The sequence below is a fragment of the Neopsephotus bourkii genome, unplaced genomic scaffold (assembly GCF_033783945.1).
Source record: "Neopsephotus bourkii isolate Nb327-2 ecotype Australia unplaced genomic scaffold, CSIRO-AGI_Nbou_v1 NB_1600, whole genome shotgun sequence".
NCBI classification, from domain to species: domain Eukaryota; kingdom Metazoa; phylum Chordata; class Aves; order Psittaciformes; family Psittacidae; genus Neopsephotus; species Neopsephotus bourkii.
The window spans coordinates 1,695,867-1,711,405 of record NW_026902076.1 but is presented as its reverse complement, the minus strand read 5'-3'; the positions used below and the strand labels follow the sequence as shown (position 1 = coordinate 1,711,405).

The following is a 15,539-nucleotide window of genomic DNA, read 5'->3' as shown; positions in this document are numbered from 1 at the left end:
TCAGGTCTTTGTGTCAGAACAGGCTCTTTTTTCCTCCCCAAGGATTCCTTGCTCTATTTTGAATATAAAACTGATCATCCAGGAGGGGGTTGGAATTGCACTTCGCAGACAACCTCGCCAATGAAAATAGCAGTGAGGAAGGAGAGAAACCCAAAGAGCACCCAGACACAAAACCCAGCGAAACCCACAAGCTATTAACAGCCATCATTGAAAACAGCTACAATGACTGTGAATGGATTGTGTTTCCACTATGCAAACCATCAAATTCTAGGAAACATCTGAACAAACTGGCTTTGCAATGCTCCTTCCTTTCTGTGATTAAAAAAAGACCCTTTTAAGATTAAATGCATCTCGTTCCAGTGAGCCCCAACCCCTATGAACCTATTCAACATAGGAGTGTGGTCTAATGAATGAAGACCTGGATAGGGACTTGTGGGTGACTCTGAGGAAGTAATTTTCTCACTCTGCTTCAGTGTGTTCAATAGGAAAACTGAAATGCTTCTGTCTTAGGAGATGAATGTTGTAAAGAAGCAGGATTTGATTCTGTAGACTCCTGAGGCTTCCCATAGGGTGCATGAAGAGCTGGTTTCTCTTGGGTGTTTTCGATATATTTCCTTTGGCTGCTGCAGAGAGGAGGCCCCCAAAAAACACTGTGTAAACCTCTGTGGGTAACTACATGACATCATATTTGCATTACATGTGACAGCAGGAGGGAAGGGACGCCTGGTCCCAGCCAGCTCGAGGCTGCAATGACCTCGCAGAGTTTGCACTGAGAAGGACAAACATGAACTGTCATCCACGGACTGTGATGCACAACCTAAAGGTTGCCTGCACACTGGTCATGCTGTTTACAGGAAGAAAGGCTTTGCAGAGCACATCTAAGCTGAGGTCAAGGCAGAGGACCTTTACCAAGGACAAGATGAGGCTGGGTGAGGACATGATGCTGTGTGGGATGGGAGCACCAGGGTGTATGTGCCTAGTGCCTCAGTACCGCTACCATACACATGGCATGGAAATCAGCCTTGGCTCTGCAGCTGTGCTCCAGGCAAAGGAAGAGAACCCCATGGAGGGCTGAAAGGCTATCTGGGCCATAAGCAGGGTTCTGCTGGGGGGGGTCGCACCATGCCTCTTACCCTAGGGGGTCAGCACAGGGTGGCTGTGAAGACAACCAGGAGAGACACCCACCCCATCACCCCTCATTCAGGTGTGCTGGCCTCCTGTTTGCATACCAAAGAGATACAGAAATGAAGAAGCCCTTGAAGATTCATCAAACTTTCATTTTACCTGCTCAACTGTCCTCCAGCCAAGGGCAGTGGAGAGGCATGGAGGTGGTCAGGTTGCGGCTCAGGAAGGGGAGATTAGCTGAGTGCTTTGAGCTTTAGAGCATGGCTCGTCCATTGGTGAAGAGCACATCTGAGGTACCTGACCTCTAAGCGAGCTTCACTTCCTATTTCTATGAAAAGGGAAGTTGCTTTTTTTGGAAGCTGCTTGTCATCCACTGCTGAGGTAGAAAGAGGAGCTACTGCGAGGTGCAGCAAAGGCTTAGAAGTAAGCTAGTGGCTGCCAAGTAATCCTGAGAAACAGGGCGACAATGTGGCTGCTCCGGACAGAAACCTGCTTCTGATCTGAGACATGTTCCCTGTGCTAACAGTGGGGAAACCCAGCAACTGCAGCAGAGCTGCTGCAGACTCTTCCAGTGAGAGCCACAACAAGAAGTAAGAATCAAAATGATTAGATATGGTGTGGTTTGGCTATCGCATCCCAGGGAAGATTTCTGGTATCTAAGATATAGTGGCTGTGTCTTTGCATGTCATCTGGGCAAACCCCTTCATGCTTGTATCTCCTCTGTGTCCTCCAGACTGGATACCTCATAGCCATAAGTTGAGACTCAGAGTCAAGAAGCCTGAGCTGAGAGAGCCCTTTTGCAATTTGCTTACTCACAAATCATGAAGCGACAGCCCAGGGATGTCCTTTGAGAGCAGTTGTAGGGAGACCTCTGAGAAAGCGTCTAAAGGAAAGTATCTCATGTGCATCTCCTGGGTCACTCCAGATGGGCTCCACCTGCCCCTGGTTCCCCAACCTGAAAGCGCAGGCTGTAATCTCACCCAGAGAGTAGGGTCTGCCTGGTAGTGGTTCCCAACTTGCCTCCATGTCAGTTCCCAGATGTTCTCCAGCATCTTTGCAGGCCTCTGCACAAGTATGCAATCCTGAGGCTGGCTTGTCTCTGCTGTCTTTTACAGTTCTTTACAAGACATTCATGAAGATCTGAGGTCCAGCCCATGTGTAAATGCCCATGGGCTCTTAGTCTTGCTGTAAGAAAAGCTTCTAGGACCTGCCACTCCACAGGATGAAGAAAAGGACCAAAAAACGTGGCAGCCTCCATCCAGATGACCCACAGCCAGACACCCACACTGGTATTCCACTGCATAGCTTCCTTCTGTTTAGGAAGTCCAGCCTGATTGCTCAGGTTGCACTATCCACCTGTTGGGTCTCTGCTTTCCAAAAGATAGGCCATCCTTTTTCTCCTGTTTGATTATCCCAAACACATCACCATGTTTGGGGTGAAAGTCAGACACAGGCACGATGTGTAGTCCCAGGCACCAAACCATCCCAAGTGCAGGGTGGTGATGGGCTCCCTCTTCTTCCACTATTGTTATTTATTGTTGAATCCCATGGACTATCTTGAGGGACTGGGATGAAAATGCAGCAGTGGCTTTGGCTGATGGTAGCTGGGGAATGTTCTACTAGTAAGGACCTCAAAGAGATTTTGTCTGGCCCCAGTTAGAAAAAGTCTTTTTGGAGGGATGAAGTGACTTTTTTTTCTTTTTCTTCTCACACTTAAATAAATAAGAGAACTAATGAGGAGAAATGCAAACATTTTAAAACAAACACCTTTCTGGTGACCTCATGGAATTGTGAATTTCCATTGCCCAGAATCAGTGCAACTGCTTGCAGAAAATATCTACTGGAAAAGCATCTTACACAGTCCTCTGCCTTGAGGCAGGATCAGTCCTCACGAAACCTTGTTGGAAGAGTGTGTGTGGCCCTCGCTCCCAAGAGCCTGATCATGCTAGACATGGTGATGCTGATTATTCTGTCCTACCCAGACCAGTCTTCCCTGCCAGGAAGCTTCTACACTGCTCATATCATGCTTATTAATGGCTACTTGCAGCAGCCAAGACACTGCCCCAGTATTACTTCCCTGTTGATGCTAGTAAAGAAAAAAACCCAAACAAAAAAACGAACAACCCCCAACACCACTTTTTAAAACCTTATTCAAACCTAAGTGAGCTTAACTTTCAGAATTAAAAGAACATTTAAACTTAGCAATGGAGCTTGAAAGAGATAGAAATGCAGCAGAACAAGGCCAAACGTTGCAGCCAGGTCTACTGCAGAAGTTATCATTTACAGCACAGAAGTCATGGGGTTGATCCACCCTCAGGTTTCCTTTTCTTTAATCTGATCTAATTCTAGATTACAGCCAGGATAAATCTTATTTCCTCAAGTTTCTTGCTTTGCCAGTGCCCATACTGACATTTAAACAGCCATGGTTTCTTCCTGGTCCTGGCTAAGATTTCTCCTGTACAGATCCCTATATTCATGATTCTGTTCTGTGCACAGTTGTTATTCATTGGCAGCCCACCCAGTGACTTTTACACAGAACACTTTTTTCCCCAGATTTCCAGGGAAAAAAAGCATTCCATGGGAAATTGCCACTCTTAAAAATGTTCTGTCACAAAAACACCATGCATATTGGCATGTGACACTGGAAAAAGAATAACTCCTCGTGCAAGTTTGCTGTACTAATGTCTCAAGCAGCTGCGGTCTTCTTCCTGTACTTCCAAAATGGTAAAGGCTAAATACATAAGAGACAGCCAGGAAAAAGTCTTGAGATAAACGTCAAGTTAAAGTTTTTATATCAATTTCTCCATTTGTTTAGTTTGACCTTCATTTTCCCTCCTTCCATCATGTATTGGAGGTGACACCTTCATTTTTCCATAGATCAAATTTAACCTCTATTCAAAGCCCAATTCTTAAGCATCATCCTCCCATAAAAATATTTTTAAATGTTCTGCCCTAAATTTTCATGGTTCCAAGCCATTCACCATAAGCAGCTATTCATGTAAACATGGATGCCATCATTACAATCAGCCATTGGAATAATCTTCCCAGGGAAGTGATGGATTCCTTAGAGCTGGACACAAGTTTCAGCTGGGCAGCGTGCTGGGACATTTAGTCTAGATCATGCTTTGCCAAGAAAGGCTGGACCAGATGATCCTTGAGGTGCCTTCCAATCTTTCCATTCTACGATTCTGTGATGGCTTGGGTTTTGGGCTAGAAACTGGCTGGGCTGAAAGAAGTCCTCTGCCTGCGGCATTTTGTCAAGGTTTTAATTTCCCACCCCAGGGTTTCATGAAGAAGAGGATAACCTCCTTATGATGAGACCTCGTGTGACCTGGCAGTCCTTTTCCACTAGTCATCATAACCTGGGGAAGCACAGAGATCTGAGAAACAGGGAAGCTGTAACCATCTGTGTACAAGGATACACCATAATGTAGTAAATTGGGACCCCAGTGACCTGGACTCAGGACCAATGGCCTCTTTTACCACTTGGCCATAGGGAAACTTAAGCAGATGGCACAAAGAGTTTTTTCAACCAGCCTTCATTCACCAAAATTGTTGCATATTCAATCATCAGTAAGGCAGCCAGGATATCACAAACAATGGAATAAACTGGAGAGACATCAATTTGATAGATGGACCACTCGGTGGATAAAGAAATGGCTGGATGGCCACATGCAAAGTGTTGTGGTCAATGGCCCAATATCCAGCTAGAGACCAGTAACGAGTGGTGTCCCTCAGGGATCAGTGTTGGGACCAGTCTTGTTTAACATCTTTGTCGCTGACATGGACAGTGGGATTGAGTGCACCCTCTGCAAATTTGCCGATGACACCAAGCTGTGTGGTTCGGTTGATACTCTGGAGGGAAGGAATGCCATCCAGAGGGACCTTGACACGCTTGTGAGGTGGGCTGATGCCAACCTCATGAAGTTTAACCATGCCAAGTGCAAGGTCCTACACCTGGGTCGGAGCAATCCCAGGCACAGCTACAGGTTGGGCAGAGAAGAGATTCAGAGCAGCCCTGCGGAGAAGGACTTGGGGGTGCTGGTCAATGAGAAAATGAACATGATTCGGCTTCAATGTGCGCTTGCAGCCCAGAAAGCCAACTGTATCCTGGGCTGCATCAAAAGGAGTGTGACCAGCAGGTCCAAGGAGGTGATCCTGCCCCTCTACTCTGCTCTCGTGAGATCTCACCTGGAGTATTGTGTACAGTTCTGGTGTCCTCAACATAAAAAGGGCATGGAACTGTTGGAACAAGTCCAGAGGAGGGCCACAAGGATGATCAGGGGACTGGAGCACCTCCCGTATGAAGATAGGCTGAGAAAGTTGGGGCTGTTCAGCTTGGAGAAGAGAAGGCTGCGTGGAGACCTCATAGCAGCCTTCCAGTATCTGAAGGGGGGCTGTAGGGATGCTGGGGAGGGACTCTTCATTAGGGACTGTAGTGATAGGACAAGGGGTAACAGGTTAAAACTTAAACAAGGGAAGTTTAGATTGGGTATAAGGAAGGAATTCTTTCTTGTTAGGGTGGTGAGGCACTGGAATGGGTTGCCCAGGAAGGTTGTGAATGCTCCATCCCTGGCAGTGTTCAAGGCCAGGCTGGACAGAGATTTGGGTGACACGGTTTAGTGTGAGGTGTCCCTGTTCATGGCAGGGGGGTTGGAACTTGATGATTTTAAGGTCCTTTCCAACCCTAACTATTCTACGATTCTAAATTTTGACACTTCGCCCCTCATTAGGTAGCAAAAATCTCAATTGCAAACCATGTGTTTTCTATTTGTGCTCATTTTCATACGTGCCTGAGACACAGGATAGGAGTCTTGCATGCTGCTTTTTGACCAGTAACACTTTTCACGGCTTCCAGAGGAGCAGAAATCAGTGCGATTTGGTCAAATCTGGAGAATAATTTCATAAATACATAAATAAAAAGAGAGAGGGAAATGCAGGAGTGAGATTTTGAAAGGCACATTTAACTTCTGAAGCCACTTATGTTACACAGGATGGCAGAAATGGATGACTGGCCCCTGGAAGGTTGGTCTGGTGGACCTACATTGCATCTGAGAGACTACCTAACTCACAGAATCACGGAATCACAGAATCTCAAGGGTTGGAAGGGACCTCAAAAGATCATCTAGTCCTCAAAGCTTTCAATAATGAAGATTCCCACTGCTCTCCATCAGTCTATCACAGCTCTCCAATTCCTATAGCCTTAAAATGACTTCCTAAATATTAGCACTAATCTCCATCACTGAAAGACCTACAACTGCTTGTCTTGCCCATGGTCGATGATATTTATTCTCTCCTTCTTTGCAGTGGCTTCAGCATATGAAACAACAAGACTTCTTTCAAAAATTCCTCATTTCATTTCCACACCTTTGCTCAACTGTGTCCCCCTCCTTCAGGCATTTATAACTGGGTTTGGAAGTTTGAATAGGCAAGCCCACAATGTTTTCCTAATTAAAACTAACCAACATTAGCAAAGGCAAAACTGTTCTGTAAAACCGCAGAAACATTGTTCTCCTGCTCAGTTGCAACTTTTTCTTGGAAACAATTATAATTAGAGACCTATTTTTTATTTCAACACAAGGGTCTGCTGTGGTTTTTCTGTTTGGAGGAGAGGCAGATTTTTTTGGCTGGCCAGTCAAATGAATTCACATAGATTTAACCTCTGATGTAGAAGACAGGATGACCCATTAGAAGTAAATGGCTTGTCCAGCATGAAATACTGGAGGCCTGGTTTACGTTTGTATTGCATATGTTGCCCTTTAGCATTTATTTTTAAGCTATAACCATGACCCTCTGTATCCTGTTTCATACAGGGATGTACTTTCTTTTGAGATTCACAGTGATGACCAGTGGTGCCACCATTCCTTCCGCAATGAGCAGCAGTACCCTGAGGCTGTAATTTGTTACGAAAACCTCTGCCACAGGGGAATTTCATCCTTTTTATCCCCTCAGCTACTCCTAATCTTGCAATGTGGTGTCGACCCAATGAGAAAGCTGACTCGCACCACATAAAATGAAGACGTGAATGGAAACTTCAGGGCTGTCAAAGGCTCCAGTGGGGTTTAGCCCCAGGTATTTTGCTAAATTCTTGCCCATAATTAAACCCTGTGGGCTGCAGGAAATAATTGACTACAGGGGAGCTCACCCACATGGAGTCAATGCTTGGTTGCCTCCAGAGTCTTGTCAACCGTGGAAGAGCAGCAAGGAAACTCCCTTTTTAACACAGAGAGAATGAAAAGAATGAGGGGAAGGAAGGAAGACAAATAATGATGAAGTAATAATGTGCCCAGGTGTTCCTACTCTGCCTAACATAGTGCTGTGACCCCTGTGAAATCCATGGTGACCTAACCAAAATGCCAAAAAGCCTTGTCTGCACATAAATACAGCTTCAAGATTTTTTAGGATTCTTATGTGGTCATAAAACCGCCACAGAGAATTAAAAGTTTAAAAGTCAGTCAGAAAGAAAGTCACAAAGCAGAAATAAAAGAGCCGATAGCCTTGTCTGAAAGAGAAACAGAGCCCAAACTGTGCAGAAGTGGGATGCGGAGCCTGGGATCTCTTGGGCTTATTTAACAAAGGCTAGGGAGCACATCATTTCAGCTGAAAGCCCAGGGTATTAAAACATCCCTGAACATGCCATGAGCATGGCAGAACATGAAAGTCATTAGAAAAGCAGATAAAGAAAAAACAGTATAATCTTTATGAAATTTTCACTAAAATATGTCTTGGGTCTTTCCTCCTTCACCAGAAAGTTCAGCCTTTGAATTCATAATCCTCAAGGTACAGTGATAGCTCTACTTTGGTAGAACAAATCAAGAATGGGCCAAAAGTTTTGTGGTTTTTTTTCACAGTGTTTTGTGCATCAGTGTAGCTGTAATCATAGAAACACAGAATCACAGAATGGTTTGGGTTGGAAGGGACAATAAAGCTCATCCCGTTCCAGTCAGCTGCCACAGGCAGGGACACCTTCCATTAGACCAGGTTGCTCCAAGCCCCGTCCAACCTGGCCTTGAACACTGCCAGGGATGGGGCAGCCACAGCTGCTCTGGGCACCCTGTGCCAGGGCTTCAGCACCCTCACAGGGAAGAACTTCTGCCTAAGAGCTCATCTCAATCTCCCCACTGTCAGGTTAAAGCCATTCCCCCTTGTCCTGTCCCTACAGACTCTTGTAAAACACTCCTCTCCAATAATGCTTCAGGAGGGAGGTCTGGGAGAAAAAACAAAATGTGAACAAGAAATTAGAAGCTCTGCAGCCCTCAAGCCTTCTTATAAAAAATATTTAAACCTTGACAGAATGACTAATGGAGCATATTACTGAGGGTGCCTTTGCTGCCCTACACCTCTCCTTTTATTCTTCTTCATTTCCATCTGCCTTCTCTTTTCCAGCACATACCAGATCAGGGATCGTGTGTGTGCACTGCATGCTGCCGGAGCCCTCTCTGCTGACAGTGTACGCACCTCGTCCTGACTTTGCTCTTTCAAAATCAACTAAATATCACAGCATTCCTGCAAGAAAGGCAAGAGATATCCCCATTTCTCTAGTGGGATAACTGAAACACCTTGAAGAGCATTGCCTTGACAGACATCACTGGCCGTAAGGCACTGAATGAATACCAGAGGAGGTCTGAGATGCAAATACCATGCAATACTGCAACTGCTTTTACTTCCCAGAAGTGGCACAGCAAGCAAGATGGCTTCTGAGATACCCAGGCTCCATGTTAGAGCACTGTGGAATTTTGAGTCTGGCCTAAATTTTAATCAAGAATAAAAGTTATGAACTTAATGTAGACTCTGCATGCATGGGGATGGGAACTGACCACAGGGCAAAGCATGAAGTCCATCCTTCCCATGACTCCGCTGGAGATCTCCAACTTGCCAGGAGCTTTGTCCACAACCAGCTTTAACCTGACAATGGTTTTACCAGCCTGAATGGAGGAGCTGATGGAAACAAAATATTACCACCAAGGAGGCCATCCAACCCATCAGCGGGGCAAAAGAAAGCAATGATCCTCCACCTCAAATGTGCTTCTTGGCAGAAAGGGAATTAAAGCTTCAGCCTTCCTTTACACCATACACACCATCCATTCCTCCAGCTCAGCAAAGACTGCCAAACTGGAGCCTGAGCATCCAAACTTCCACTTCCCCTTAAAATCAGAATTAGGTTCCTGATTTCACTTTTCCCCCTCTCTTTCACCATTCCAGAGAATTCAGCTAGAAGAAACACATTTACACCTTGCTATTTATCCATCTACTTTTGCTCTTTTTAAGAGAAAGAGATTTATCTGTGCCCAAGAGAGGACCTGCAGGGCCAGTGGATGACTTAGAGCATCAGTCCCACCTCAACGAGCACACCGATTTCAGCACTGCAACACTGCCAGAAGGAAAGAAAGATGTGCACCCTGCCCACTGAATCTCCCTCACCCAGTCTTTTAAGGGCTTCATTACCACCATCTCATAGATGAGCCAGTGATCTAAATGATCTAAGGAGATGCACCCAACAGAGCACCAAGCAATAATCAGGCAGCAGGAATGAAGCAAAATTGCCGGAAAACTGTTTCCACTTACCTGGTGAGTCCTATGTTTCGATTAAATCATATCCCACTTGATCCTAGCTGTCCACAAAAGTTAAATAATCCCTCTCAGGGTGAGCACTTAAGAACATAAACAGTGTCTTGATAAGTCTTAGTCCTTAGAGCAGGTAGAAAGAGAAACCCTAACCTTTCTTGGTGACATCAGTTGACTGCTGTTAGTGGTTTCCTGTCGATAACAGCTGAATGACAAATCAAACTGGTTTGTTACACTTATAGCAATTAAGAGATGGTAGTATAACCACACTGCTCATTTAGTGCTAATGTTAGAACAGTGTCTACCTTAGAAGAGCCATTACCCACGAAAGCTCAGTGGGCTATAAAAAGTACTGTCCTGCTACAAATGATGCCCTGAATCACTCTCATTCAGGCTGGTGTAAGTTGAAAGTCATCCCCTTGAGCCACAGGGTGTAAAACTGGTTTGCAGATGAGAGGAGAAATATGGGTCTTTGAGTTTTCTAGATTGGCCCATTCACAGCTAAGATCAGCCTGGGTCAACAGGAGGCGTGGAGATACTTATTGCATGCATTTAACCTCTGGGAGAATTTATCTCTGGTCAGGTTCTAATCTGAGCAGTTCCCCCTTTTGTAGTTAACTAGGTTACGGTGCTGTAATCTCACTCACTTTCCATCTTGAGGTTCTATTTCTGCTTAAAATCTCACGTAAAGAGCAACTTAATCTCACTCTGTAGAGCTGGCTGCCTTTCGGTAATGAGTACAAGACAGCTGATGACATTTAGGGCATGGGGGGAAGAGAGTTATGGGAGAGAGCTGACAGCACATCCTCATATCTCTTGATCACTTGTATGTAATCTCTTGTAAGATCTGCCTTCTCTCTGTTTTGTGCAATCAGCTACTTGATGTATTGCAAAAAGCTCTGCCTGCGCTGAGCTCCCAATGCCCACCTGGACCTGCTGTGGGCAGAGACCAGCTCAGGTCTCACTGTGCTTTTTGGTGCCTGCTATCCCCAAGGGTCTCTGAGCACCACGCAGTACTCCATCATTCTCATTCCCACCCTCATCAGAAGGATTTCAGACCCACCAACCCACCTGAAGGCCAGGGAGCTGGTGTGTGTCACCTACTGATCCTTCTGGATTTTGGATACAGCCTCAGCATCTCAAGACAAGCAGAAAGGCAAGCCGGCCAAAGAGGACAATAGGAATCCTGCCTAAGGCTGTTTGACCAACAGGCTGCTTATCAACTCTTTTTTGAGATGGGTGATGGCAACTTTAAGTAAGAGAAGTCTGAATCTTGAGCCTCTGTCCTGCAGTTCCAGGTAGCATCACTGGCTGAGATAGCGTCCTGCTGCTGATGAGTGACTAGGGGATGGAGACAACCTCCAAAGCATGGATCTGTCTGGGACAGTGGTTACTGGGAGTGCTCTGCAAAAGTCTGATTTAATGGCCCATTCGCTAGGCTGAAAAAGTATCAAGCAGAAGAATGTAACAAACAACAACATTTCACTTGTTTTCATTTAAATGTCCCCAAAAAGGGTCAGTTTGATCTAGGAAGATGAAAAAACAAGTTGGTGTGCTGACAAAAAGGTCAAACCCAATAATATGTCTTTCATTTTTGGCCCTGAGCTGAAGCTGTTGTCCAGATTAAGTTTGTCTGGCCACAAAGTGTTGAAGTGAAACTCTGTTTTCTGACAATCAGTTACAAATACAGCAAATTTCACCCAGCTCTTGACATGAAAGTGAGCAGAAACTGACTCTGGCACCAAAGGGGATGACAAGGACATGGGTGCTGCAGCTTTCTATTTCGCTGTTCATTCATCCTAACTTAAAGCAGGTATCTGAAATGGGCTTTCCTTATCTTTCCATTCCTTGGCTCAGGAAGCCAAGGAAATAAATTGAGGTAATCAGAATTTCTGAACTGAAGTTTGAGGAGATGGTGTCCACCCAAGATTCCTCCACTCTTGCATTTTTCAATGAAGATGCCTTTGCCAGGTAGCCAGGTAAAACTGGAAGAGGAATTGTCCATTCACTAGTAGTTATGGAAAATAATTTACAACAAATATTTTTGGTGAAAGTGGAGCTCAAGTCCTTTTTCCAGCAGAGAAGCAATAAAAGCTACACATCAGTCCTGAGATTTTAAGTGCCCTTTACTTTTATGGGTTGCTGCAACGAACTAGACTAGAAGGTTTACCAGAGGACACTTATTACAAATGAGCCACTTCAAAACTTCAAAAAGGTTTTGATTTTCTTTGGAAATGATTTCTAGTTCTTCAGGGCTTGGGAACTTTTGGGAGTTGGAAGGAGAAATAATCGCTAATACACACCTGCAAAATGAGTTCTGGGTTCAGGAAACTTATTTCTTTTTACCTATGAAAAAACAGATGGGCTGAAAATTCCCACCATACTTTTGATGGGATTTCAGGCTCAATTGCCCTTTGCTTTTGTCTTTGATAATGCCTCATCTGCGAGAAACCCATAGAGAAAATATTGCCGATACCCCAAAGCAACAAACAACGCAAAAACCACCACGATGTTCCATGATGGTGAAACTTATGAAATCTGATTTCCTGTTGATGCTTTGGTGTTTAACACCCTGTCGTGCTCATCACAAAGCTTTTCCTCTGGTGGACTTAAGTCTTCTCATGCCTTTGCTCAGCAACCTCTTTTCATCTTTGAAACGTTTCCTTCTCTACCAAACTCAGCTAGAAGTCACCTGAAAGTTTACAAATTATTTGATGGGAGGGGTTAATGGATGGACCAACTACACAACTGGTTTGGAAATCCATAGGAAAATGAAATACATATATGAATATATAATATATATAACAAAATATGTATGTATGTATGAAAATACATAAGAAAGAAGCCTAACAGCTTACAGGGATGGCATTTGCATGAGGAGGGTCAAGGTTAAGAACTATTCCAAGTAGTGGTAAAATACTTACAGTTCTTTGCCTTGAAGCACTTCACATACCTCCATCTTTCCCCTGCATCCCTACATCATGGCTCATCCTCCACCTGCCTGCAGGATATATGGCACAAAAGCCAATTTACGTCTTGCTTGAACCTGTATTATGCTGAAATAGCCTCAGCACTCCCTGACTCTTTATTCTAAGTTCCCAGAACCCTATGCCTCTCCATGCCCCATCCCAGTAATTGACAACTAGTATACAGCAGGCTCAGTCTGAAGGTGGGGTCAGGCAACGCGTTCCATAGGAAAAGCAATTCCTCAGTCCCAGCATGCGCATCATGTTAGCAGGAAGAGCAGTTTATGCTTAGCATCATCCAGAAGCAGAGCAGCACCGAACACGTGGGTGCAGGGGCCTGTTCTTGCAGTGGGTTATTTCACCTGTGTTGCTCAGAAAGCTCATGCCATCTCAGCTGAGAAAAGCCAGATGAAGCCCTTAAACAGCTGACCCAGACTAAACAACAGAGCAATACTGAAAAAGGCCAGCTCCGGGTCCCTCAGTGATCCATAACCATGAGCAGCCAAGGGACCACAATGCTCCGCAGGTATGTACTGGCATCAGTTCCCTTGGGGTGACCAGGGGACGGTCTTAGCTGGAGACCTGCTGCCCTCTGTAGGTGCCTCTGCCACATTTCCAGTTTGACGGGCTCCCAGGTGGCCCTCCAACCATATCAGAGGAATTTCCTTGTATAGGTCCCTGTGTAAGGAGTGAAGGCTGCACTGGCTATGATATGGTGGTGATGGTTGATATCCACCCATCCCAGCCTGGGCAGGCTCAGCCCCGGGGACTTGCTTTGGGGTGAACGTGTTTATTAGTAACCAAGAAGCAACCATGGATGCAAGATGCTCCCAGCTCATGGTCCCACAGAATGGCCACACACCCCTGATGGGAGATCCAGGTCTTCCATGCTCTGTTGACAGAATGCCTGCAAGAAGAAATCACCCAAAGCCAGCAGCCAGGGCAAAAATCAGATGGTTCAAACACAAGCTGTGCTGAACTGCTGCCATTATGGCAGAGGAATGGCCATTTCTGTCCATTTCGGGTGTTACATGAGCAGTTCAGAAGGTCCAGATGAGATTTAGCTGGCTATAGGCCACATCTACATTTATAGCATTTGTGGTGCTCAGACTGGCACAGGAGATTTGGGTTCCCAAGAAAATCTGGAGGGAATTGCCAGTACAACAAGCAATTCCCAGCTTGAGCTCTGCAAAACCACACCCTAGCAAGGACTCAGGCTTGGATCCATGCGTTCCCAAGTATTCAGGAGTCAGCTGGAAAAGCTGCTGTTTTCAAAGATGCTGTGGGATGTAGCCCTGGGAACGAGAGCTCTGAGTGCAACGGAAAGGCCTCACTATATCTGAGCAAAAGAAAACAGTCTGAGCTATAACAGCAGTGTTCATGTTGCATAGGTTGTTTTGACTCATCACACCTAATCTCAGGTTTCCACTCGTTGGGGTTAAATCCTCATCACTGGGAGCGTTGTGGCTCTTCAGCAGTTCCTCACTGAAGTTTTTTTAGGTGAAGACAACTTAAACAAGATACAGGCAAAAAACCCACTCAAAACCCATGAAGAGACCTCAGGAGGACCTGGCTCCAGCCTTTCACTGGTGTCTCATGGCAGCTCGTCTGAAATCCATTACACAACTGAATTAAAAATAAACATTTACAGAAGAGGGAGCGGGTGACAGTGTGTGGTCTGTTACTGCAATGAGATAGATGTCCAGCCTCGGAAGCGACACCTCTGCTAGTAAACTAACCCATGCTAGACCTGCTCCCTGGCCATAAGGTCGACTGACCCTGTCTGGCTACATCCATGCAATCAAATGCTCTTGGCTATCAAATCCGGGTGGCTGAATCCAACTTGTCTCTCAGGAAGGGGCCCTGGTCTTGCTCTTTCCTATCATGAATCCAGCCATGTCACAATTCCAGACATGTCCTGGGATTGCTCCTCCCACATCAAAACCAGACCAGGGTTTTGTGTCCTGTGCCCATCCCCATTCCCTGGCACTGTTCGGTTCAACAGCACAGACCCAGATTTTGTTTTGATGAGGTGTTGCAGGAAATGCTGAACCACCCAATTGCTGCTAAGAGCTTAAATGCAGCTGTAGATCAGCGTCAGATGGTTTTAGCATGAAGGCAACAGCTCTTCCATCTCCTTGGTCCCTTTCCATTGCCAGCATCCCCAGGAAGGGCGGTGCAAGCCGTGGGGTGCCTGCTTGCAGCACAGTAAGAGCTGATCACCAGACTTGAGCTTGCATATGCATATCTAAAATCTGACAAAAAAGGGTGCTGGCAAAGCAAAAGAACATAAATGAAAGCATTGGAAGTACTTTTGCATCAGAAAGTGATGTTCTGCACTCTTTGAATCTGCATTGCTGCATCTCGCAGGTGCCCGCTCCCCCTGTGCTCAGTGCTTTACAGGCACAGCCTCTAAATTAGTGGGGGGGTCAGGAGCACCCCACTGTCTGGCATTTGAAGGGAAATCCCAACCCTGTGCTGTGGTTTGTAAGGCCCTTGTTGGGATGCCAGAGTCCAAAAAGGGCTGTAAATCTCTCCCTGATGCCAGGGAGGAGAGGAGGGATGGTTTAGGCAGGAGAAGAGAAAGGTAAAAAACCACAAATGGAGGCTTCAAGGGGGTTTCTCTCACAAAAGCTGAATGTGGGAAGGGGCCTGGATGGCTAGGTGTCGGCTGGCAACACTTAACCCTTCACACCCCCAGGTTCACAAACATGGCCAGTGGTGGTTCTGAGACACCAGATGTGCAATAGCTGCATGTGGGGATTCTTTTGAGAGCTGTTCCCAGACATAAAGGGGTTAACCTTCATCTTCTAGTGAAGGAAAGAAACCCCCCCTTTCCCTGCCTTTGCTTCTGGCCCCAGCTCAGCCAGCAGCTGGGGCATA

At 45.7% G+C, this 15,539-nt stretch overlaps 1 protein-coding gene across 1 annotated transcript in view; it reads right to left on the bottom strand.

The window, feature by feature from the left end:
- Positions 1-10,412, bottom strand: part of BLK (BLK proto-oncogene, Src family tyrosine kinase) — a 44,946-nt gene extending 34,534 nt beyond the window's left edge. Inside the window, exon 1 of the mRNA XM_061372212.1 lies at positions 9,691-10,412. The gene's annotated coding sequence lies outside the window, so the exon portion shown is untranslated. The remainder of the gene's footprint in view (positions 1-9,690) is intronic.
- Between the last annotated feature and the right edge of the window lie 5,127 nt (positions 10,413-15,539).